This window comes from Stylophora pistillata, chromosome 9 (genome assembly GCF_964205215.1).
Source record: "Stylophora pistillata chromosome 9, jaStyPist1.2, whole genome shotgun sequence".
In the NCBI taxonomy this organism is placed as follows: Eukaryota; Metazoa; Cnidaria; class Anthozoa; order Scleractinia; family Pocilloporidae; genus Stylophora; species Stylophora pistillata.
Window position 1 is genome coordinate 19,495,309 of NC_142527.1, and position 23,767 is coordinate 19,519,075.

Consider the following 23,767-nt stretch of genomic DNA (forward strand, 5'->3'; position numbering starts at 1 on the left):
ACGATTAGAAAAGCTGACGTTTCGAGCGTTAGCCCTTCGTCGGAGCGAATGTAATAATCGTAACGGTGGCCTTCGTCGGTGCGAATGTTATAATCGTAACGGTGGCCAATTTACCATTTCAACTTTGTTGATATATTCAAATTATTTCGTTACCCCCACCGACGCAGCCCCAAACAGTTTCTTTAAAAACTATCAGCCTTTATTCATTCGTAATACTGACACCCGAAAACCCTTGCGATACTAAATCTATCACATATCGTAACACAATTCTCCTCTTGTTTTTCTACATTGGAACAACCAGGGGCGCAACAGAAATCATTTTTCCCCATGTTCATATGCAGCATGTCATTTTGAAGCCTTGATCGAAGCCTGGTTTTGATGTGCTTGAGAGCACTTGCACCACCTTCTGGTTATGCATTCGAAATGGGAATTGAAAGGCAACATTCAGCAAGGTTAATAAATAGGGAATAAAAATGCCTGTAGGACGGCTTTTTCAGCATATGATGAAGTGTGTCCATGTTGTGGTAGTCACAGTTGGACATTTACCATCAAAAACATCCTTGGGAACGATTTTTTTCAACTCCAACAAATCAAACTTAAACTTTCCCCATTCTGCCTGGAGCTGTTGCCTCTTCATTTCACAACTAAGATTGGACTTATTGTAAAAATGTTTAGCAAGTGTTTCGATGTGTTTGAGCCCATACTCCTTGAAGTTTGCACTTTCAGGAGGTGGAGCCATCATAACATCAAAAACTGCAAATGCACTAAGGACTGACAGGGCACTGCTGGAACGCTGATCAATATTAGCCTTCAACGAAGCGACGTATCGAAGCAGAAGCTGTTCTTGTTGCTGGAATTGAAATTCTGTCGGTGTAAGCTCTAGGGTCGCTAGCTTGCCCTCCGCTTTGAAATCCTGCTTGAACTGCTTCAGTGGCAACCTTTCATCTACGATGTCTTGTGGCTTGTGTTTAGCGTGATTAATTCCTCTTTAGAATGTTTTGCTCATCTGAGAGAGGACACGAAGAATGTGCTTGAGAATAATATACACACATCCAATGAATTTGGGACAGAGTATTTTCTTCAGTAGCCCACAGGCTGTTGCATCACTATCAAGAAGTCTTAATGTGCGCATTAATGCTTCTAAGTCATGGAATATGGCTTCTACTGCATGATCAAGCGACAACCATCTAGTTTGACAAGCTTTCTTGAGCTTCTTGGTTATTACCTTTATGCTCTTCTCTGACAAGTCAAAAGACTTAACTTCTTGCTGCACTTTCAAGTAAATTTTCCAGATACTTCCACAACCTTCTTAGGAGGTCCTCGATACGAGGGTCCAAATCAGCTTTAACATTCTTGAGTGGAGTCATCTCCTTCTTAATTTTCCTTAATCTATCAATTTTGTAGTCAACAGATGATTGCACAGTTCAGAAATTGGTCTTGCTGTACTGAAAAGCTTAACTCAATTTTGAGAGCTCTGGGAGAACTTCTTTCAAAATGTAAACTGTTCCCGAGAATTTGGTTGTTTTTATTTCATGAAGAAGACCTTTAGCTGTAGGATCACTTGCTGATAACTCTGAGAGTGTAATGAGAATAGCTGCATAATCGGCATACACTGCTTGTGTTGCAGCATCAAAGGAAAGCCATCTCATTGAGCAAGCTTTCTTGAACTTCTTATGAGCTTCCTTGCTAGCATTTCCACAGTTGTTTCATCCAATTTTGAACTGTAATGATATACTTTATATCCTTTGCTGTATCTGTACTTGAAAGAGCAAGGCGGTGAGCTAAGCAATGAACATTGATCAGGGACTTGTTAACTCTTTCCTTTAAAAGTGCAGCAACACCTGATTTATGGCCCGTCGTCACACTTGCTCCATCAGTAACAATTGGTGCCAGTTTATTCGGCTCAAGTTTGAGAGACAAAGCCTTGTCGTAGCAACTGTATAGATAGTGTTTGCATCAGCTGAGGAGGTCTTCAACAAAAAAATAAATATGTTTTCACTTCCCCATCTTGAACATACGATGTGAAAGTTACTAAAACTGAAATATCAGTTACTTCATCCATTAAAAGCCATAGCATCCAGCTTGAGTTGCTTGTTTATGATTGTATCTTTGATTACTTCACCAATTGTTAGAAAATATCAGCAAGTGTTTCCTCACCTTTGTATGAAAAATATTTCATATGCTCTACTCCAGATGTTTCAAGAAGTTTAAGAAGGGACAACAGTTTTGGGTTGGCCACTTTATGTTTTTGCCAGCCAATATGCTGACATAAAAGAAGAGAACATAGTCGTGTCTCCCTTAGCAGCTTTTTCTGCCAGTTCCTTAGCAAACTGAGAATTTTTCTGCAGTAGCTCTGCTTCGATGGCTGCCTTATGACGATCAGAGTCAGCATGTGATTGTAAAGCAGATTTCTTACCGGTATATCTAGTTCCAGGTTTCCCAGTAAAGATATCAGCCTGGTTTTGTTTATTTCTTGTTTAGTGCTTGGAGCAGAGAATGCAGTACATTCCCTTGCATTCAGCATACAAAAGCCAAACAATCCAGTCTCATGGAAGTATGTGAGCTCTTTATTAGAGAGCCATTTTTTCTGTAATTTACCTTTCTTTCTATGAAATAAACGTACTTGCAACTAAATTGCATACACTTTGACAGTTTTCCTTAAGGCAGTGATAATATGAATGACGTGCACGAGAAATGTCATCAACAAAGTCGAAAGTATCAGAGATAAACTTTCTCATCTCACTTGGTTCTATAACAGGCTTGGATAAAGCTGGGTTTGGTAAAGAACAACCACTGCTTAAAAGAGGTCGAGAAATGCTTAAGGAAGAGCTTTCTATGCTTGCGGAAGGCCCAGTGTTTAAAGAAGGATCGTTGCCACTTGGTGAGGGCCTGGCAGCACAAGACGAACTGTGAATACTTGAAGGCTCACACATTCTCCAACATTTGGACTTGATGGGGGCTCAGGTTCTATGCCTGAAAAATAAAATGCTGCCAGGCTTGTTCCAGGAAACAAAAAAACAACTATTATGACAGTGATGAAAAAACTGAAAAACTTCATTTATAGTGCATGACGTTGTAAGGTCTTGCCGGCTTATTGTAACATTGAAATAGGTCAGCTTTCAGAGTGAGAAAAAATTCGTATTGGCATTTAAGGAATTAAAAAAACTATTTCAATATCAAGTAAAATTTAAAACGTACCTTTAGCGTTCTTCGATCCTCTTTGCGAGAAGCCAAAGAAACTAGTAAGTTCTTTCTGCACCGCGTGGAGACGCTTGGCCGCCATTTTGGAACATAAGGACTCATTACCATGTTTCACCGTAAACGCCTGGACTCAAGTAAAATGCCGTTCATCGATCGAGTCCAGAACCGTAAGCAAGTTTCCCGGTTTTGTTTGGATCGCAGTCGTGCAAGAAACGGAAGAGAAATTCTGAAGCAACTAAGGCAAACTTGCAGAACAAAACAAAGAAAAGAAAAGCGACTTAAACACAACATGACGAGCTTTGCCCACCAAAAAAATTTATGCAAATTAGGCTAAGCCGGATCTGAGTTCCGCCTGGCAATTATTAACTGTAAGAGAAGATCTCAGTTCGCGCCCACAGCACGTTCAAGGTGTTGCGGATGAAGTTTCTGTAATTACTTTTTGGCACTTTTCGGCGTCAAAATTGCATAGTTTGGGTAACCCAAAACCCTTAAGCTGACCTTTCTTGTCACAACACGAATGTTTTCCAGAAAGGGACACGCGGTAATGTCGGTGTCTCTCGTGTGCAGGCATTTTTCCAGGTAAAACCCTCGCGTGGAATCAACTCATGTTTAATTTAACGCTCCTTTTATGAGCACAATGTAAGCCAAAGCAATTTTATAGTTAAACGTAAAGATCAGAATATTTTCTTCTAAGGATGATAAATGATCGACGCTGAACTAAATTATACGCTGAAGAAAATGCAAAACAGCATAACATGTAAAAGAGGAAATTTGGAAAAATTCGAAGTTACGGAAACCATGAAAATCTTCGATTTTTAAGAAAGGAAATTTTTATAATTCCAAGCTAAGTAAGCTTTTCTAGTGTTTCATTCTTTAAGGCTTTGTGTAGAGCGGGGCCTTTGTTTTATAAACCGTAAAACTTAGTGACAAGTCGAAAGGGCTCTTGGTTATGATACCAAAGAGTAGAGGGACACCACGGTGATCTTCCTGGTGTTTGATCATCGTCGCCGCTCGTGGTGTACTTCGCTACTTAGGTGAGCGAGATCGACGTTCTTCCTCTCTTTAATTCTGAAAGCTGTGTGAAAGACCTGATCCTTACAATGAAAAACGGTCGATTGTGCTTTTTCAGTGGCGGCTTTAACGCTCGTCCATTAATTCAGCGCTTATCCTAACCATGCATGGCATCTCTAGCTATCTACAAGACACGCTGCGATGTATTATTCGTCCTTGTTCAACACAACAACTGCGCTAGTGAGAGAGAGAATCGAAAGATCACATTGTTGCGCTCGAGGCAGAGTGCGCTAAGTTTGCCAAGTTCTACAATGGACAACAGATCGTACGGCCTCCCGCAAGAATAAGGACAAGGTCTATCAGTTACAAGCAATGGATAAGTGGAATTGTAAAAAGTTTTAATTCGTCCGTGCATCGAAAGGCCGATGGTATGTAATTTTGCTCTTTTCCGTTCTTCACACTCTCGAATAGCTGTTAAAATTAAATTTAATTGCGGGTTGTGCAGTCAAAATGTAACGTCGCCCAACATGGTTTTAGTTAAACCAGTGTCTTCTGAGGCGCTTCCACCAAAATAATTTAGAAGGGAACAACAGCGCTAACCGATTTAATATCTTCTCAAGAATATGTCAGAGTCTATTAAAACGCAGGAATTAAAAATAGTAAGAATTGGTGGTTCATGTTAAAAATCATTAAAGAACAGTTCTCAGTTTGGCTCGATAGTGCTGTCTCTTTGCACTAGTTGTTCATAGTGACTTACTCATTACTTTCAGTATTTGTTCGAGCTTTTCTTCGACGAAATAGGGGACATACAAGAAATCGCAGTTCACCTCTAAAACAAAAATAATAAGCTCTTCTCCCAATTGGACACCAGATATGACTGTGTAGTAATAATTGCGTTGTACGCGAAGTTGCAGTGTGAGAAAAATGAGTGAGGAAAATAATTCTAAGTGCTGTACAGCGCGGTTTTTAACATAGATTACCCAGCTAAATGACCTGCTTGTCTTAGATATTTATGATAATATGGGAAGGTCCCCAAGGAATACTAATAACCCGGCGTGTAATTTTGTGATTGACAAAACCTGATAACTCAGGTACATGTTTGAAAGGGCAAATCATTTGGTACATTTCACTCCAGAAGTAAATAATCTCTTAACTTTCGTAATTATTATTTTGGTTTCAGGCAAATGGTGTCGAATTGAAAGATACTAAGTTCCTGAAACATACATCCAAGCTTTGTTAGCAGGCATGCCGAATGCTTTTATAAACGTGCGAGGGTAAAAATACATTTGCGGCCCCCTGTATGGAGAGAAAAATCCAAAGTTTTTTATTACAGGGATGGTAGAGTGAATGATGTTATTTCTGGTCTGAGTCATCAAAGTTCTGTACCATTAGAGTTAAGAAAAGCTATCGGGGGAATATGGAGGTTGCTGCAAGTGGTAGCTGTTAAACTCTCAACAAGCTTTACAGGCGGCCAATTAAAGAGCATGGGGCAAGAAATCAAGCACGATTCTCGCTCAGTAAACTAAAATGGTTGTTGGCAATTGAAATGGACGAGCAACCAGGGAATTTGAAGTAATCTGGTGGCCTGATCTTTTCTCAGGCACTACAAATGGGAAAATGACCTTGCGATTTTATGTTCCTAAAGTGATACTTTGATTTCAATGATGTGTAGTACACAGTCTAGTTGACTTGTTCGTCATGTTTCCATAAATTTAGTAGCTGTTTCTTGGCAGTTTTTGTAAGTTTGTAAAATGTGTTTTGCATTTAGAGGAACAAACTTGTCTGTAGAAGGCTAAGATTAAACCCTGAATACAGCAAAATGACCCTGTAATACTAATGCAATTCATGTCTAGCTGGGCGCACTATACTCTGATGCCCTTCATTCTGTTGTAACCAAATTCAGAGGGAAAAAAAACACCTGGAGAAACTCTTAGAGGGATAATATCTGTGGACTTTCACCATTTCTATGGTCATCAGGAATGACAGAATAAAGCAGTAACTGTTCACAAAGTCTTAATTCACTTAACTGAAAGAATAATGAGTTGGAGGGAACTATAGATCATTTTTTTCCAAGCATCTCTAATAATTCATGATCGAAATAATAATAATATTGATAACAATAATAATGATAATAATGATAATAATAATAATAATAACAATGATAACAATAATAATGATAATAATAATAATAATAATAATGATAATAATATTTACAATAGTTAGAGAAATAATGTTCATTATCCTGATGGTTATAATTCCTATGATTATTTCCATTAATCTAATCATTATTATTATCATTCATATTACTATTATGATTATTTCAATGTTTATCTATGAACAAAATAGTGTTATTGTTAGTCTAGCTGAATGAGTATCCAAGTGATTGAAACTGGGGCAAAAACAAATTAAGAAAAGACAGAAAAACCCCAAAAACTGTTCAGGACTGCAATTCTTGAGTTGGCTCATTGTGAAAGGTTTTGGGACTTCATTAAGCTAGTGCTGTCTGTAGTGGGCCCTGTGTCAAAGAGAGAAGAGTAGCAGCTGAATGAATAATAATAATACTAAGGACAATGATAGCATTGATTGACCAAAGTCACCCTGTGACTAATAACAGATGATACGTGACAAACAGCATAAGCAACACACTTTTCAAAACAAAAAGAGCAAGCTAAAACTGCCATCAGATAAAAATAACTGTCCATAAAAGACTGACAGCATAGAGCTGAAAAAAAAAAATAGGGACTGGTTCTGCCATCAGATAACAACAGTCCATAGACTGACCACCCAAGAGAAACAGAACAGATCGGTGGTTCTGCCATCAGATAACAACAGCCCATAATGGACTGACTACCCAAGAGAAACAGATCCACCTGTTAGTTCTGCCATCAGATAACAACAGTCCATGGACTAACTACCCAAGAGAAACAGAACTAGGCAGGTGGTTTTGAATCAGAAAACAACTATTTAAGACCTCTGTACAATGTGTCTTAGAAAATCTTCTGCATTCTAACAATCTATTGAAGAGACAAACTATCAGAAACACTTGAATTTCTATTTGGGGGGAGGGGGGAGGAATTAAATGAAAATCTACTTGCCTCAGCATGCCATCCTCACTGAGCAGCCTATTTCAATTTGAAAATGATGATCACAATCATAAAGATAATGATAATGATAACAATAACAAATTATTATTATTATAATTTATATTACTATTATGATTATTTCAATGTTTATCTATGAACAAAATGGTGTTATTGTTAGTCTAGCTGAATGAGTATCCAAGTAATTGAAACTGAGACAAAATAATCTCAAGAAAAGCCAGGAAAACCCCAAAAACTGTTCAGGACTGCAATTCTTGAGTTGGCTCATTGTGAAAGGTTTTGGGACTTCATTAAGCTAGTGCTGTCTGTAGTGGGCCCTGTGGCAAAGAGAAAAGAGTAGCAGCTGAATTAACAATTATAATAATAATGAAGACAATGATAGCATTGATTGACCAAAGTGCCTCCAACTAATAACAGATGATACCTGACAAACAGCATAAGCAACACACTTTTCAAAACAAAAAGAGCAAGCTAAAACTGCCATCAGATAAAAATAACTGTATATAAAAGACTGACAGCATAGAGCTGAAAAAAATAGGGACTGGTTCTGCCATCAGATAACAACAGTCCATAGACTGACCACCCAAGAGAAACAGAACAGATTGGTGGTTCTGCCATCAGATAACAACAGCCCATAATGGACTGACTACCCAAGAGAAACAGATCCACCTGTTAGTTCTGCCATCAGATAACAACAGTCCATGGACTAACTACCCAAGAGAAACAGAACTAGGCAGGTGGTTTTGAATCAGAAAACAACTACTTAAGACAAGCCCTCTGAACAATGTGTCTTAGAAAATCTTCTAACAATCTATTGAAGAGAAAAACTATCAGAAACACTTGAATTTCTACTTGGGGGGAGGAGGGGTAAATAAATGAAAATCTACTTGCCTCAGCATGCCATCCTCATTGAGCAGCCTATTTCATTTTGAAAATGATTCAATCACAATCATAAAGATAATGATAACAATAACAAAATCATTAATAATAATGATAATTATAATAATCATAACAATAACTACAATGACAAAGTCCGTGTTAGTCTGGCCTCTACCTTGCAGAAAATACAGCCCACCAACTGAAGCTGAATTCTTTAAAGGCATTGTATTGCAATTGGTCATTGAGGCACTCAAGCCACCTCAAGGTACGAACATTGAGGTGGAAAAAAGGGTCTGTAAAATCGACTCCATGCTGATTCGAGATGAGAAATCTGTGTTCGAAGCTTCTTCAGTTCCACTCCAAGGGAATTTACTCTAGCTGATCTTTCGGTAAGCTAGGAAGCGAGCTCTTCGGAGTCGTGACTGAGTTTGGCGCCAAAAGATAAATTTTTCGCGCCTTCGGGCTCAAAGTCTAGCGTGGCGGAGTTCACCAGATTTACGATAGTCATAAATCCCGCAGATTTAATAAGTTCGTCAGGGATTGTTTATTACGAAGAAGATAGACCAGCTATTAGACAGAACGTGAACACAACGTGAACGAGGTCGGGAATCCTGGCTAACCCCACTACTTCGAACGATGAGTTGGCCGGCTGAAGTTCCCGTGTCGCCACACTTTGGATTTCGTCGGGAAATATCTTAAATACATCGCATATGAAACATTTACGCAAAGAAACGTCACATACCTCTTTCAAAAGTAGATACCAATGCTTGCAAGGGTCAATTGTGGCACTTGTAACCCTGCAAAGACTCTGCGTGGTTAAGTTAGCCGGTGGAAAGCCGCACGTCGAAAATCCGACTGCCTCTATGACTTCATTTCGAATGGTTTCGAAATCGAAAACATGATGCTTTTCGACATTTCGACATGAAAAATCTCGTCGAGGTTTAATATTATAATATTGGTAAGAATTTAACCAGGATACGAGGCCAAGTCGTGCGACCGCCACAGGTTTTGTACCAAAACAATAACATCGTGTACTACGATCGCAAAGCGTGAACACTGATCGATCCACAAAGTGACGCAATACTGGAAATTCGATACGGTAGTTATTCAGGTCGTACGGCACATGAAAATTGCGATATCTTTTGTTACTGTTTTATGGCAAACCAAGCGAAAGAATCATACCTAAATAATCGAAAGAGAGGCTTTTCGAATACGGCGCCTCGCCGGTATTGCCTCTTCTGTGAAAAGGAAGGATCTTTGAAAGACTACGTGATTAAAAATGTCGTTATCAGGAAACAGGCAGAAACAGAGAAAACGCACTATTTTATGACCATTACCCTCACAACAAACTTCATTTCATTTCATGATTTTGATTTTCATCGCCAACAGATGACCCCGCGTTAACTCGCACGCAATCGCGTATCTCTCGTGGATTCGTGGACGCTAATCTGTATAATTACATTGTGTTGTAATTAATGTGATGACATCCACCCAACGCCTTCTTCCCCAAACCTCGGCATCAGTTTACGATGCCTGCTGAGAATTTTTTTCTTGAGCAAAGCTCGTCATGTAAGCGGCTATAAATCCTAAAGTAAGCGGCGATCAGTCGCCGGGTGCCGCCTTCTCTTGAGAACCCTGCATGTGTAATGTTTTTAACCAATTTCGCCAGAATAGGTGCATGACCCGGGCCTACCACAAAAGCTTTTTCGCCTAATGAGGCCAAACTTTCACTTCCCGATGGTCAGCTAGAAACATGTGACGCCATAACTGGGGCCATGATTGAGAGAAATTATGACAGATAGAATTATAGCTAGCATACCACGTGCTTCTGTCATGTTGTGTATTGTTAGTTGTTAAGTGTTCATTGAATTTGGAAGAGAGCCATTTATTTGCTTATAAAAAATAGCACGTTTGTTAATTTTACTCTGTTCATAAATAGGTATCCATCCCAGCTTATTAAAAGGTGTCACAGAGGGTGCTAGGCGGTCGGCATATAAAATGGTTCTAACTGCATGCTTCTGTAATTTCAAGACTCTGTAAAGTGATTCCTTGTTACATCATGACCAAGTGAGGTCAGCATAGCTCATTACTGGCCAAATAATGGCATTAAAGAACAACAGTTGCCATCTAAGTGACAGAGAGGCTCTGATTTTACTTGAGACACCTATGCGTAAGGCAAGCTTATTGCAAAGATTTTGAACATGACCATCAAATGAGAGTGAACTGTCAATTGTTAAACCTAACAGTGTTGCACTTTTTACATTTACAAGCCTATTGTTCTCAACTGTGATAACAAGTTCATCATTGATCTTAGATGCTAGGCGCTTTCTAGTGATTGTTAAGACTTTAACCTTTGACTTGTTGATTGGGAGTTTATTTGAGTCGGCTCAGTGACGTATTTCATTTGCAGAGGTATTTAGAGAAAGTTTAAATTCAGGTAAATTATTAAAGTGAGCAGATGGTGAGTGTAGTTCTGAGAAGGACTGTTGTCGGTGGTGGTGACTGACGTTTTTACAACCAGTGCGGAGGTCATCATCAGAGTCAAGTGAATAGTTGTTTTCAGTAGAATGTTCTTAGTCCAGTTTGTGTAAAATGATTGGTCAGTTTTGCCATGATGTTATTGGCTGTAAGACTCGAGTGGCGTAAGTCGGTCGTGATTGGTCTGTTTCGATCCATCGGTAAAGTTAGGTCGTTCTGTTCGGTTCATTTGTAATGTTAATGTCGTGAATGAGTCGTTTGTATGGAGCTGGTAGTAGTTGACACCTGTTTAGGGGAGTCCGTTTTAAGTTAGTACTGAAACCAGCTTTCCAGAGTCAGTCGTTGAAAGTAGTTAGTGCTGTAGATTAGGTATTGTGCAGTCCCAGTTAATATCGTGGTTCGTAAGTCGATGATATTCAGCATTGTGATTGTTGACATCACCTTTCCTTGTGGCCCGTCTGTGTTCAGTCAGTTTTCTTGTGAGGTTTCTGCCAGTCTCTGTAATGTAGGAGGCTTGGCAATCGGGGTAATTGATCTTATAAGTCGCTCCCTGTCTGTTCCTCAAGTCATCCTTGTCTTCAACGTTGGTTAGTAACTGACGCAGTGTGGTGATGGGTTTCTGGGCGACGAAGATATTGCAGGGTTCTGAGATGCGCGAGATGTCCTCAGACGTGCCTTTTACGTACGGTACGGTTGCTGTAGTTGTAGGAGTTGCGTTGTCGTTTGCTTTGGTAGTAGTAGTAGGTCGGTGAGTGTTTGTTGGATGAAGTCATTGTTGTAGCTGTTCTTTGAAAAAACGCTGTAAAGGTATTTGTTCTCGTCGGATAAGCTGTCTGTCGTGTTGCATACTAGTTGTGGGCGTCGTGTTAGAGTTCTGATAGTTGTGGCTTTGTGTGATGTAGGGTTATAGGATGACTCGTCTAGTAATCTGTCGGCGTGTGTCGGTTTCCTGTAAACTGTCGTCTGTAGTGAGTTGTCGTCACGGCTTACCAGACAGTCTAGAACAGGAAGCTTGCCATTTTCTTCGACTTCTCTGGGAAACCGTATGTCAGTGTTTTGTCCATTAAGGAATAGTGGAATGCGTCAATTTCGTCATGTCGTACGGCAGTGAATGTGTCGTCAATGTTGCGTAACCAAAGCGGTATCGTTTGTGGGCAGGTCGAAAGGGCCCATCGACTTATCCACAAACGATACCGCTTCGGTTACGCCACATTGACGACATTTCACCGCCTTGCAACACAACAAAATTGACACATTCTACCACCACATTAACAGACAAAACACTGACATGCAGTTTACTAGAGAAGTCAAAGAAAATGGCAAACTTCTGGTAAGCCATAACTACAACTCACTACGGATGACAGTTTACAGGAAACCAACACACACCCATAGATTACTAGACAAGTCAGCCTACTACCCTACATCACACAAAGCCACAACTATCAGAACTCTAACACAATGCCCACAACTAGTATGCAAAATGACAGAAAGCTTATCCGACGAGAACAAATACCTTTATCATGTTTTTTCAAAGAACAACCACAATGAGGACTTCATCCGACGAAACACTCATTGACCTACTACTACTACCGAAAGAAACGACACCGCAACTCCTACAACTACAGTAACCATACTGTACATAAAAGGCATGTCTGAGAACATCTCGCAAATCTTACAATCCTTCAATATCTGCATTGCCCACAAACCATTACCACACTATGTCAGTTACTAACCAACGTTAAAGACAACGACGAACAGAGGAACAGACAGAGAGCGAATAATAAGATCAATTGCTCCGACTGTCAAGCCTCCTACATCGGAGAGACTGGCCTAAACCTCGCAACAAGACTGACTACACACAGACGGGCCACAAGGAAAGGTGATGTCAACGATCACATTGCATAACATCATCGACTTACGAACTACAATATTGACTGGGACTCCCGCAATGCCTAACCTACAGCACTAACTACTTTCAAGGACTGACTCTGGAAAGCTGGTTGACTATCTTAGAACAGACTCCCCTAAAGAGGTGTCAACTATTACCGGCTCTATACAAAAGAGTCATTCACGACGTTAAAATTACAAACAAACCGAACAGAATGACCTAACTTTACGGACGGATCGAAACAGACCAATTACGACAGACTTACGCCACTTGAGTCTTACAGCCATGGCAAAACTTACCAATCATTTTACACAAACTGGACTAAGAACATTCTACTGACAACAACTATTCACTTGAATCTAATGATGACTTTCGCAGAGGTTGTCAAAATGTCAGTCGCTACCACCGACAACAGTCCTTCTCAGGACTACACTAACCCGGACGATCACACTACACTTTCACATGTTACTCCCGGGTTCAAACCATTTACTGCATATTATTTCTACTGGTATCTCAACTAATAGACAATGGGGTTTTAGGAAAGGATACTCTACTGAAAGCCTTCTCCTCCATCTTACTGAGTCCTGGAGGAGAGTTTTGGATACAGATGAAGAGGTTGGAGTCCTATTCACTGATTTCGCAAAGCTTTTGATTGTGTGGACCACTTAATTCTTGCAGAAAAACTTAAAGCAGTTGGTTTATCGGGTGACATGTGGAGCTGGATCAATGTATGCAAAGGACTGAAGTTAATAATGTTAGATCAGATCTAAAACCTGTGATAGTTGGGGTTCCTCAAGGATTTTTGCTAGGCCTTGGACCGTTTGTTACTTATGCTGAAGACCTGCCGGATCACGTGACCAGTGGGAATTTATATAGGTTTGCAGACGGTACAATTTATGTTATATGGAATTCTGTTGACAATATTTTCATAATTTTACAAGAAATCTTAGACCAGATTAATTCCAGGAGTCTTAAGAAGAGACTGGTTCTCCACGAAGGTGAATCCGAAGCGATGATTTTGAGCACTAAGCCTTTTATAGGTCCTATGAAACCTCTGAAGTGGAGGGAGTACATCATTCGGTATGTATCCTCCTCCTCTGTGCCTCGGAGTTACAATTGATGACAAATTATCTTTATCTTGGTTTCAATATATCAAATTAACTCCTTCTTCATTTCACATGAAAGTTAAAATGCTGAGATGTATAAGTTTTCTACCCAAATCTATTTTAGAAACTATTTACATCAAGACAGTAATCCCAAGTGTCTTATATGGAATTGTGATATGGGGGTCCGGCACTAAGCTTAAAGAACTAGAAATGATACACATTAGAGCTGCTAGACTGATACATAAGTTACCAAAATATATGAAGGATGATGATATATTAGTAAGAGTTGGGTTGGACCCCTCTTGAGTATTTCCGTAGGTTTCGTATCCTAACTATTACTTACAGGGCATTTTATGGCTTGGGCTTAAATGAAGTAAATTCTTTGGTCGTTAAGTGCTCTGATAGTTATTATCTTAGTAAATTGCTCAATATTTTAATTGATAGACCTAATACTGAACTTGGCTGTAATTCTTTGCACACAGGGCAGCAATTGCCTGAAGTTCTTTACCCAATAATTTAAGAGACTTTTCTAATCCAATTGCTTTTAAAAATAGGCTTAAAAAGTCAAAAAATTATGTTGTAAATATAAATTTTGGAAAGGGGGTGGCTTTGTTGTTTAAAATAAGAATTCAAATTTCTACTATCTCTGATATATTATGACATATTTATATTTATATTCACTCTGTTTCTTATACTTAAACTTTACTATATAGGTTTATTTTATTTTACATAAATAATATAGTAGGTCCATTTCAGTTGTAAAGTTAAAATTTTTTTAACCTACTTATCAATTAAAGATATGTACGTATGTATGTATGTCTGTTTCAAAACTTGATTACCTTAACAAAGAAGGAATATTTAAAACTGTTTAATTTTTCAAGTTTGGTTTGTATCTTATGTCGATGGTTGGATCTCATCTTAGTGCTCCTGCACAGTTTAACCCATTAATGGCCGCAGCTTTTGTGGAAAACTGTGTTTTGAAGCTAGTCCAGCAGATTTCGGGTCACTGTTGGGGTTTTAAAAGCTCTAACTTACCAAAAACCACTTGACAGCTCGTGCACTCGACGGCCTTTCGATCCAAATGCAAAATGGCGGCCTGAAAATCTCGGGCACGCGCAGAGAGCAAAATTTGGACGCCCCACTTACGACTTCTACTTTTCTCTCTTTCTCCTGCCCTTTTTTTCCCCTCTCCTTGCCTAAAGTTTCTCCTCACTTGCTGGAAATTGAGTAGGCTTCATTTTGGTGTAGAGATTTTTCAGAAACTACTCATTATTTTCAAAGCACATGCTCGGAAAGGTAGGTGGGTAGTGAAACACGATCTTCGTGCAGATTTTCCAGTCAAAGTGACACGGTTTTTTGGCTATTTCTCCAATCTCCTCCACTCAATTGCGCTCATTCTGGTATCGTCTGCAAGATATTTTCAACCCGTTTAAGTACATGCTCGAATTCGTGCTCCAGAGTTAAAATTGATGACGTCACAGGGCGTAGAAAGGGTGTGGGTCCCCATGGGCGCATACGGGCGCACTGGACGTTAATGGGTTAAAGTAATCACTGAAATGTAGACCATTGAGATTGAATATGATCTTAGAGCACTCCAGGAGGTATAGAAATTCCCTCTTTCATTATAAAGAGTTCCATTGTTCATTTTATGAAAAAATATTATTATGTAAAAAACCTGGTGAGGGAATAAAAAAGCAATATTCTAATACTTTAAATTGGAATGAAAATGATAAAGTTTGCCATTAATCTAAAAGAATAACACTCTTGGGAGGGTGGCCATGTCAGATCTTCTACAAAAATACTAACTTTGTCAGTAGCACTGAGGTAGTCAAAAGTCAAAAGTTATAACTGTACAAAGACTGTCTATTCTCTGACAACGTAAAAATGGTAACAATAACTTCTAGCAATGAATTCTGCAATTACAAAGATCTGACAGAAACTTACCAAACTCTCAAATTTTTTATATAAAACATACTGTGAACACTGGCGTATAAGCGGCATTAGTAGATAAGCTGCAATCCAAGTTTGGTAAGTCAAATCTTGAAAAAATCACAAGTGGAGTCTTGAGAAAGTTCCTTTACATTGATGGCATTATTGAATGTACACCCCTGTAAGCTCACTTTTATCAAAAACTGAGAATAATTCGAGTCCTTATCTATTTTGTACCAGTAATAGTGTAGACGACATATCTTCAGACTTAAACTTGTGTTTGATCTTACTCTGGTATTTGTTCAAGCACTATTTTGCTCATTCCTGTCAGATTTTACATTGAACACGAGGAAATCTTAAGTTTGTTGGTTGGGTTGTTACCAGCTTTGTACACCAGACTAATTTGATAAGGAGAATGGATACTTGATCCAAGCAACTTTCTCCATTCATGGGAAATTTCTTGTATAGGAATACCAAGCACCTGTAACTTGAAGTCAAAGTTGCCTAAAATCAAATTTCCTCCCTTGTCTGCAATCACAATGACACACAGTTCTAAGTGGCCTTAATTCATTGGAGGAGAACTGATGACAGATGGTGCTTTAATTGGTGCTCAATGTTTTTCTGAAGGTGTGTTGTATCGTTCTGTACAACCCTCTCAATAGAGGCAGCAGAGGCTTCTCTAAATTAATGTAGCATTTTATATTAGTGGTAGCAATGCCAAGTAGTTGCTCTAAGGGAATCCAGTTGATAAAGAGAGGTACAGAAATCTAGTCTGATTATCAGCAAAATAGCTAGGAGGCCTTGTACTAACTTGAAATGAAAGGGAAATGGTTCATAAATGTGTAAAGTCTTGGTCAGCATATACCTACGGTATATGTGTGTATAAAGGAGTCATGTAGCTATAAAAAAGCACACAATAATTTATATGGCAAGTTGTTGGACACAATATTAATCCAGATAATAATAATAGTAATAAGAATAAGAGCTCATTTATATAGCGCACACGTCCACTACTTTGTGCGAGGCGCTTTAAAAAATTACCGGTAGTCCTAAAACCATAAAATTTACTCTAAAAACGTAGAAATAAAAACTAGCAATAACACCTAGAAACTAGAGGTTAAAAAATTCAAAATATTGATAAAGAGTTAATCTTAATAAATTTAGTTAAAAGGAAGGTCTCGAGTTTTTTCTTAAATGACACTACTGTACTGGATTGTCTTATTTTCAATGGAATATTAGTGTTCTAAATCTTTTGGGCGGACATAGAGAAAGTTCTATCACCATATATTTTAGTTTTACAGTTTGGCTGCATCAGCAGGTCTTGAAGGTTCGAGTGTAGAGACCCAGTCAATTTGCGATGTTCCAAGAGTAGACACCACTATGATTTATAGACAAAAAGGTGCTTAAACACAATTCAATATGAGACAAGCAACCAATTAAGTTGTACCTAAGGCAGGAGTAATATGGTCATATTTCCTTGTACCAGTGACATAACGATGACTTAATGACTTTTCATTGAGAGAGATCAGTGAAAAGTAAACTACATTTTTGTAGAATCAAATGCTAATAAATTACTTCCGTCATGGCTAAAGTGAAGATTGTAATTGTTTCTCATTATGAATCAGGGAAGATTAAATAATAAAATAAATGCAAACTGATTGTACTCAAGTTATCTCTAATTGATAAAAAATGAAAGTTGTTATCAACTGGGTTGCTTTTATACATGAAACGTGTTCTTGAGCAAGACTGGTGCAAATATATGCGCATGGATGACTTATAAAAATCATCCTTTCTCTGCCCTTTCTGATGTTTCCTGTGTATGGTACAGCTCTAAATAAGGGTCAGTTCAGCTCTAGTTCTCTGGTGATCATCCTCAACAATCCTGTACATAAGATCTCTAACAACTTTGATTCTGTAAACAACCAATAGCAATAAACTCCCTAGTGACCTCCTTTATCACTGCTTCCTGAACTTGATACAGTGGCTTTGCTGGACCTCTCCTCTGGTTTTAGAGTTCAAAAAGTGTAAATACTAGTAAGTTCTTCGAAGCAGTCCTGAGATCAGTACAGGACAATCGGTGGAAGGTAATTTATGCCTGTGAAAATGAAAATACTGAAGTAAGCTTTCATAATACTAATAATATAGTTTAATATTTGTAGTGCGCAAATTCCCATTTACATATGATCATTTGCGCATGATTTATTGTGATTTATTGTGTCCTTCCTCAAGACAAACTTTAGACATTCCAAGAAATGGCTTTTCAATGTCAATTTACAAAAACTGAAAAATTCACAAATATAGACTAAAATAAATGGAAAACGAAAGTCCTCTTTTTGTGTAGGAAAATAAAATTAAAACTTTGCACTACAGAACTGTTTCGAAAGGGGCTGGTGGTCCTCTCTCGTCAGGTGCATAAAACACCGGTTAACTTACGTTCCTTTTAGAAATTGATGGTTCAAGCATGCTTTATCAAGTATTTGGTTCAATACCGGCACGCACTCGCTAGTTCATTCTTTTTGTTCAGGGTGCCCGCCCCCAGTCTGCATATGATGAAAAATTTTTCTGTTACGCAAAGATTGCATCTCTTTGTTACGTTCAAATACGGCCTGGCGCGGGCATCAGAAAACAAATAGGCTTATTTACTTTTTGGCAGATAATCATCCTGTCCACCGGCGACTTATTATAGCGACTGGCGCCCTTTTACGATTCCTGCCTCCTTACTGCCCAGACTTAAATCCAGTAGAAATTGTTATAGCCAACGCCAAAGCAGCTATCCGAGAACAAGAAGTGTTGTTTGCACGTTCAACAAGACCAAGGGGTCTAGTTTTACTAGCAGTCCTTCAGGTGACACAGGATTTTTGTGAGGGGTCTGTTAGGTACTGTGGTTATTGAAGTCAGCTCAAATAATGACTTACACTTCTTTTTTCATTGCAATTTGAATTTTATTGACTGATATTTCTCAAATCAATTAGTAGCAACTGCTTTTGCTCATCGAACTCTTGCTGGGTTAACACTCCTTCCCTATGTAGTTCCCCGAGCTGTTTCAGTTGTGCTAGAGGGACTGAACGTAACTGAAAACGAATACGAAAAGAAAAAAGGAAGGAAAATAAATATATTATTATCGTTAAAAGAAAAACTTTTCTAAGAGAATAGGCGTTAAAATGGCTCAAGCTATATGATGTTACTCCTCAGTGGAATCCCGACCACGATTAGTTGAAGCAAGGAAGTAGAACAACATCAGAAATAGTAAAAATCAATTTGCTTACGTTGGTTGAGTTCTCCTGATTTCGTGTTTTGCTGCGATGGACACCAGTTAATGGAGATGTCACCGCCTCTGCAAGTTTCACAAAGGTTTCCCCTGCCGTCGAAGCGGCTGCCGGTTTCCTCCCCTTTACCTTTCTCTCCGTGAAGGGCGGTACGTTGGGTGGTGTTTCCATGCTTTCATTTACCCCACTTGCAATTGTCTATTCATTAGTATTTTGTTCCTCTTCATCTCCTTTATTGGCCTCATCTTCTTCATCTTCTTCCTCTTCAAATCCCTTGTAACATCCATCTTCGCTTGGAAATGCATATCCCCCATTGCATTATATATGCAAGAGGGTAGAGGTGTTCGCATTGAATTGCCTATGTAGTTCCAAATAAATCCTACAATTTGCCTGTATGCAACGGAACGTAGAAATCTGAAACAAAAACATAACAATGTTGAATGATGATATGATATATGATATATTACAATATTACAAAAAATATGTACTGCCTCAGTTGCAAAGGCTAGTCGAGGCGGGCAGTGTTTAATACGTATATTATAAAATAAAAAGATTTACAGAGCAAGAGATTAAAAATTCTCGACAAATTACAACTACATTAACACATTTAAGTTACGGCAAGTAAACAGAACAAGCTGGGGTCTTATAGTTGTGCTATTAAAGTAGACAAATCAATATAATCGTCATATTTTTCGAGTCTCTGGAGGAGGAAATCGTGAATTTTACTCTTAAAATTGTTTTTGATAGCTGGCGCACTTCATAAGACAAGCTATTCCAGATTCTAACACCATTTCTCGAAAATGCCCTTTTTTGTATATCTAATCTTGAACTTTCAACAAAATAGTCGCCTCTTGAAGATGATCTTGTCTTATGGGGATGAATATTAGCTTGATATTATTGGATATGTCATGCATCAAGATGGCAACTGATTTAAAGTAAAGCATATCCAAAGGAAGAAAACTAGAAGAAACGAAAAACGGGATTGCAAGAGATCTGTAGTCACCAAAGTACATTAAGAGAAGGGCTCGTTTTTGAAGGATTAAAATTTTAACTCTATGAATTTTTGCAGCTTGACCCCGCGCGACTATACCATACAACAAATAGGGTTGGATAAGGACCTGTAAATGTGGTTTAGAGTACTGAGGGGTACAAAGTGTCTTAATCTAGAGAGAACGCCGATTGATTTACTTATTTTGGATGTAATATGAGCAATATGGTGACCCCATGAAAGAGTTTCATCAATAAGCACTCTTAAGTATTTAATAAATTCCTTACGTTCAAGAGAAATATAACTGTTAGTATGATGGTCAAAGATTCTCAAATTTATTTGGTGATTCAGTTTTTTCTGTCTAGGCCAAAAAATAACAAAGTTAGATTTTTTTATATTCAGCGATAACTTGTTAGTGATTAACCAATCGTAGATGTTACAGAGTTCAGCATTAACTATGGTTTCGAGTAACTTAAGATTTTTATCAGCATATAAGAGAATTAGTATCATCTGCGAGTAAGTAAAATTTAAATCTATTAGAGCTATTAGATATATCATTTATATAAATGAGGAGAAGTAGGGGTCCTAACACCGACCCCTGTGGAACTCCCGATAAGATTACTCCCTTCTTGGATATACTTTTAACACCAATTTGTGTTGTTTGTTGTCGACCTACTAGGTAAGAAGGAAACCACTTGTTCACTATTCCACGTATTCCTTAATGATTCAGCTTTTGCAATAATATTGAATGGTAGACCGTGTCGAAGGCCTTCCTCAAGTCAATGAATGTACCACACGAATACATCTTTTTGAACATGTTATTTTCAATTTGTATAGGTAATCGCATGGGGCCGAGTAAAATTAAGGACTAATATCACGCGTGCAACTTCCAAAAACACTGAAGTGATATTAATCCTTAATTGTACGAGGAACCATGTGATTACTTGTTTATAATATAAGGGGCAAAATGTTTTCTTACTGATCTCGCGCAAAACGGGACGCCATTGTTACAACAATGGCGTCCCGTCCCGTACAAACAGAAATTTCTTTACCTTGGCAGCCGTTGCTAAGCGTTTTTCAGCCAATCATTTTCAAGTAATTTTTCCCGGGCAATTACAAAAATTAAGAAAAAATGTCCTCTGTCTTGATCAATCACAATTCAGTAATTTTGCGAATAGGTAGAGTTTTATTTTGAGGAATAGTCATTATTTCAAGTTCAATTTCAGAAGGAGACACAGGATTAAAGAAGAACGAACCAGAGGAATTTAACTTTGGAAGATATTCAGTAAATTGTTTTAAATGGGTTTGGCATTTTAAAGGCTAAATTATATCCAACTGAAGAAAAATACTTATTCATTATATCAGGGAACTCAGAGGAATTATAGCATACTTGTTTGGTTCGCGGGCATTTTAAAGAGCTTATATCTTTCCGACCTTGTTTTTCCGGCCTCGAAGACTATTGATACCCTCCCAGGTTTTTATAGTGTTCGTTAAATTTTCTTCAAAGTATTTGTGAAAGCACATTTTCTTGCTCATTCGTGTAAGCATCAATACTTTGTTACAACAAATATATATGAAGTACATATATATTTATATATATATATTACGATAGATTTTGTAAGCATCAATGTCACCTGAACAATAAAGAGAGTTCTTTACTTTAATTGATTTTCTAATTTCCTTTGTTATCCAAGGTTTTTGAGAGTCGCTTTATCTTTCGTTTTGACGTTGGCTTTAAAGGAGCGTGCTTATTGAGAAGATTGTTTATTTTGGTTACAATGTATATATGAAGTTCATATTTATCATCACGGGTTTATTACGAATCAACTTAACGGCCTGCTCCCAGTTGGCTTGTTAGCTCAATTGGTAGAGCGCTGCACTAGTATCGCAGAGGTCAGTGGTTCGAATCCCGTACAGGCCTGATTTTTTTTTTTCCCCTCAGGTCTGATTTTCGCTATTGCATAAATAGCGCTCTCTACTGCGAGGATCGTGTATCATACGTATCTAATACCGCAGTTCAAAATATATGAACTTCATATATTCATTGTATACTAAACAGTAGTAACAGCTGCAGTCGTAATGTAAGAAGTTTGTTGACATGCAACTGCTTGTAAGTTCAAATCTTTGGCTAATATATAGCAGATTTCACGAATGAACTTTTTCTCAATGATGTGTAACTAAACTTACTGAGACTCGGAGGATCTATTTTCTCAGTACAAAGCAATTTAACATGTTCTACGCACTACCTTTTACTGGGAATAAAAACGACAAGAAACCTGCCTTTCTGTATACAATGTAGAAATACGTAGGTCATTTAGCTTACGAAAATCCGCGATGAGATGAATGACATCCATCAATACTCCACGTTGAATTGAAACCGCTCGACTTATCAACTTCGAGGAAACACATCACCCCCTTCACATGACTGACAACATTGGAGGTTATAACGTTAAATTTCGTGTTTCCTGGCTCCAGGTCAGTTACAAAAGAGGCTGAGATTTCGTTGGTTTTGTAAGCTGTCTTTCCACGTGCAAGACTGGTCGCAAATATGAATATTCAGTTTTCAAAATATATTTGCGATTCAAATTAGTTTCCCGACAGGCTAGGTCTCTTTCGGCGGTAGTGAGGTCAAAGTGTTTCATGGGATCATATGATTGTCAAGAAAAAATATGGGAATCTTAGATATAGGAAAGTCTTTAGACAATGCATCATCGATAAAAGTCCTTTCAAAAGAAAAGAAGTCGAGGGACAGTTGTAAACATGTCTAGCGCGCGCAGCTCGTCATAAATTCTTTCAGCTACTGTGACATCAGACTTTCACTACCTTGTTTTCTGCACGACAAACACAGTTTGGGGCCGCATAGTTAAACCGAAGAAGTTTCCCTTCATGAAACCAGGTAACTTCGACTTTAGGACTTGTGTTTGATCTTTCTCAATGTTTCTACTCAAATAACTGAGCCGTAGGAGTAGAGCCAGCTCTTACACTCTAACTCTTAATAGCCTTCGCTTTGAGCGCGTTCAAAGCATCTAATACGATTTTACTTGGTTAAAATTGTTCATGCATTTTGCATCGTTAGTAAAATATTTTTCCCTAGCAGACAGCAGAACACTTTACTCCTGCTTTTTCCTCCGAATAATGTTGCCTGGTGTACTGTAGGGTTCTCTCTGCAAATCCTAACGCCTTATTTAAATAATTGATATTGACAAGATAATATAATGTTCATATTCTCTTGATGTGGATGATAGGCCAAATATGGCAAATATAAGAAATGTAGTAGTTCTGATTGTTTTGATTGTGAAAAATTAATTTTGTCTCAACGAGCGGAGAAGGAAGGTTTGAAAATTACTGACGAAGGTAGACTACCACCCAGACATTGTGCATCTATCTATTTCTTGAACTTATAAACAGAAGGAACCAAAAGTCGCACTCTGTTGAACAGCAAAGATTCGACAGTGGTTTGTCTTAAAATAATTTTCTACTTTTCCAAGTCAGACAAGCGCAAAGACGATAATCATAAAATTATGAATTTTTTTTTTTTAACAGGGTTCGTTTGTTGTATGTGTCTTGATGAATGCATCAGACAATTAAAACCAGGAAATTATTCGAATAACTTGCACCCCCTTCAATAATTCCCGATATCTGACGGAATAACTTAATATAAACACGACTTGTTTGCTCGGGGACAGGTAAAACTTTGAATCACACAGGTGTCGATTTGTTTAATTTTTCAAGCATCAAAGGATGTGGTATCTGTTGTTAATAACATCAAGTAGTATCTGCCCAGTATCATTGTAGTGCAGCCAGGTTACAGACACTAAAATTATTTTTTCAGTATAGGTAAGGGGCGTAGCCTATGAAAGTCACGTGCATGAGCATGGTAGTTCCACTCAGGCGGGAAATTAGAGTAAAAATTAGATCAT

The 23,767-nt window shown here is 38.2% G+C and overlaps 2 long non-coding RNA genes and 2 pseudogenes across 3 annotated transcripts; 2 read left to right on the forward strand and 2 right to left on the reverse strand.

The window, feature by feature from the left end:
- Window positions 1-203: 203 nt before the first annotated feature.
- On the reverse strand, window positions 204-2,507 carry LOC148723683 (uncharacterized; annotated as a pseudogene).
- A 976-nt stretch (window positions 2,508-3,483) lies between these two features.
- On the forward strand, window positions 3,484-6,116 carry LOC148723684 (uncharacterized). The gene is made up of 2 exons (XR_015991890.1): window positions 3,484-4,640; window positions 5,393-6,116. It is a non-coding gene; the product is annotated as an uncharacterized LOC148723684 (long non-coding RNA).
- A 1,155-nt stretch (window positions 6,117-7,271) lies between these two features.
- LOC148723685 (uncharacterized) lies at window positions 7,272-9,769 on the reverse strand. 2 transcript variants are annotated; one of them, XR_015991889.1, is made up of 3 exons: window positions 8,935-9,769; window positions 8,205-8,231; window positions 7,272-7,630 (listed from the first exon to the last, which is right to left on the reverse strand). It is a non-coding gene; the product is annotated as an uncharacterized LOC148723685 (long non-coding RNA). The 2 variants fall into 2 exon arrangements; XR_015991888.1 differs by lacking the exon at window positions 8,935-9,769 and having other exon boundaries at window positions 8,205-8,919.
- Window positions 9,770-13,570: 3,801 nt separating this feature from the next.
- LOC148723686 (uncharacterized) lies at window positions 13,571-14,324 on the forward strand (annotated as a pseudogene).
- The last annotated feature ends 9,443 nt before the right edge of the window (window positions 14,325-23,767 follow it).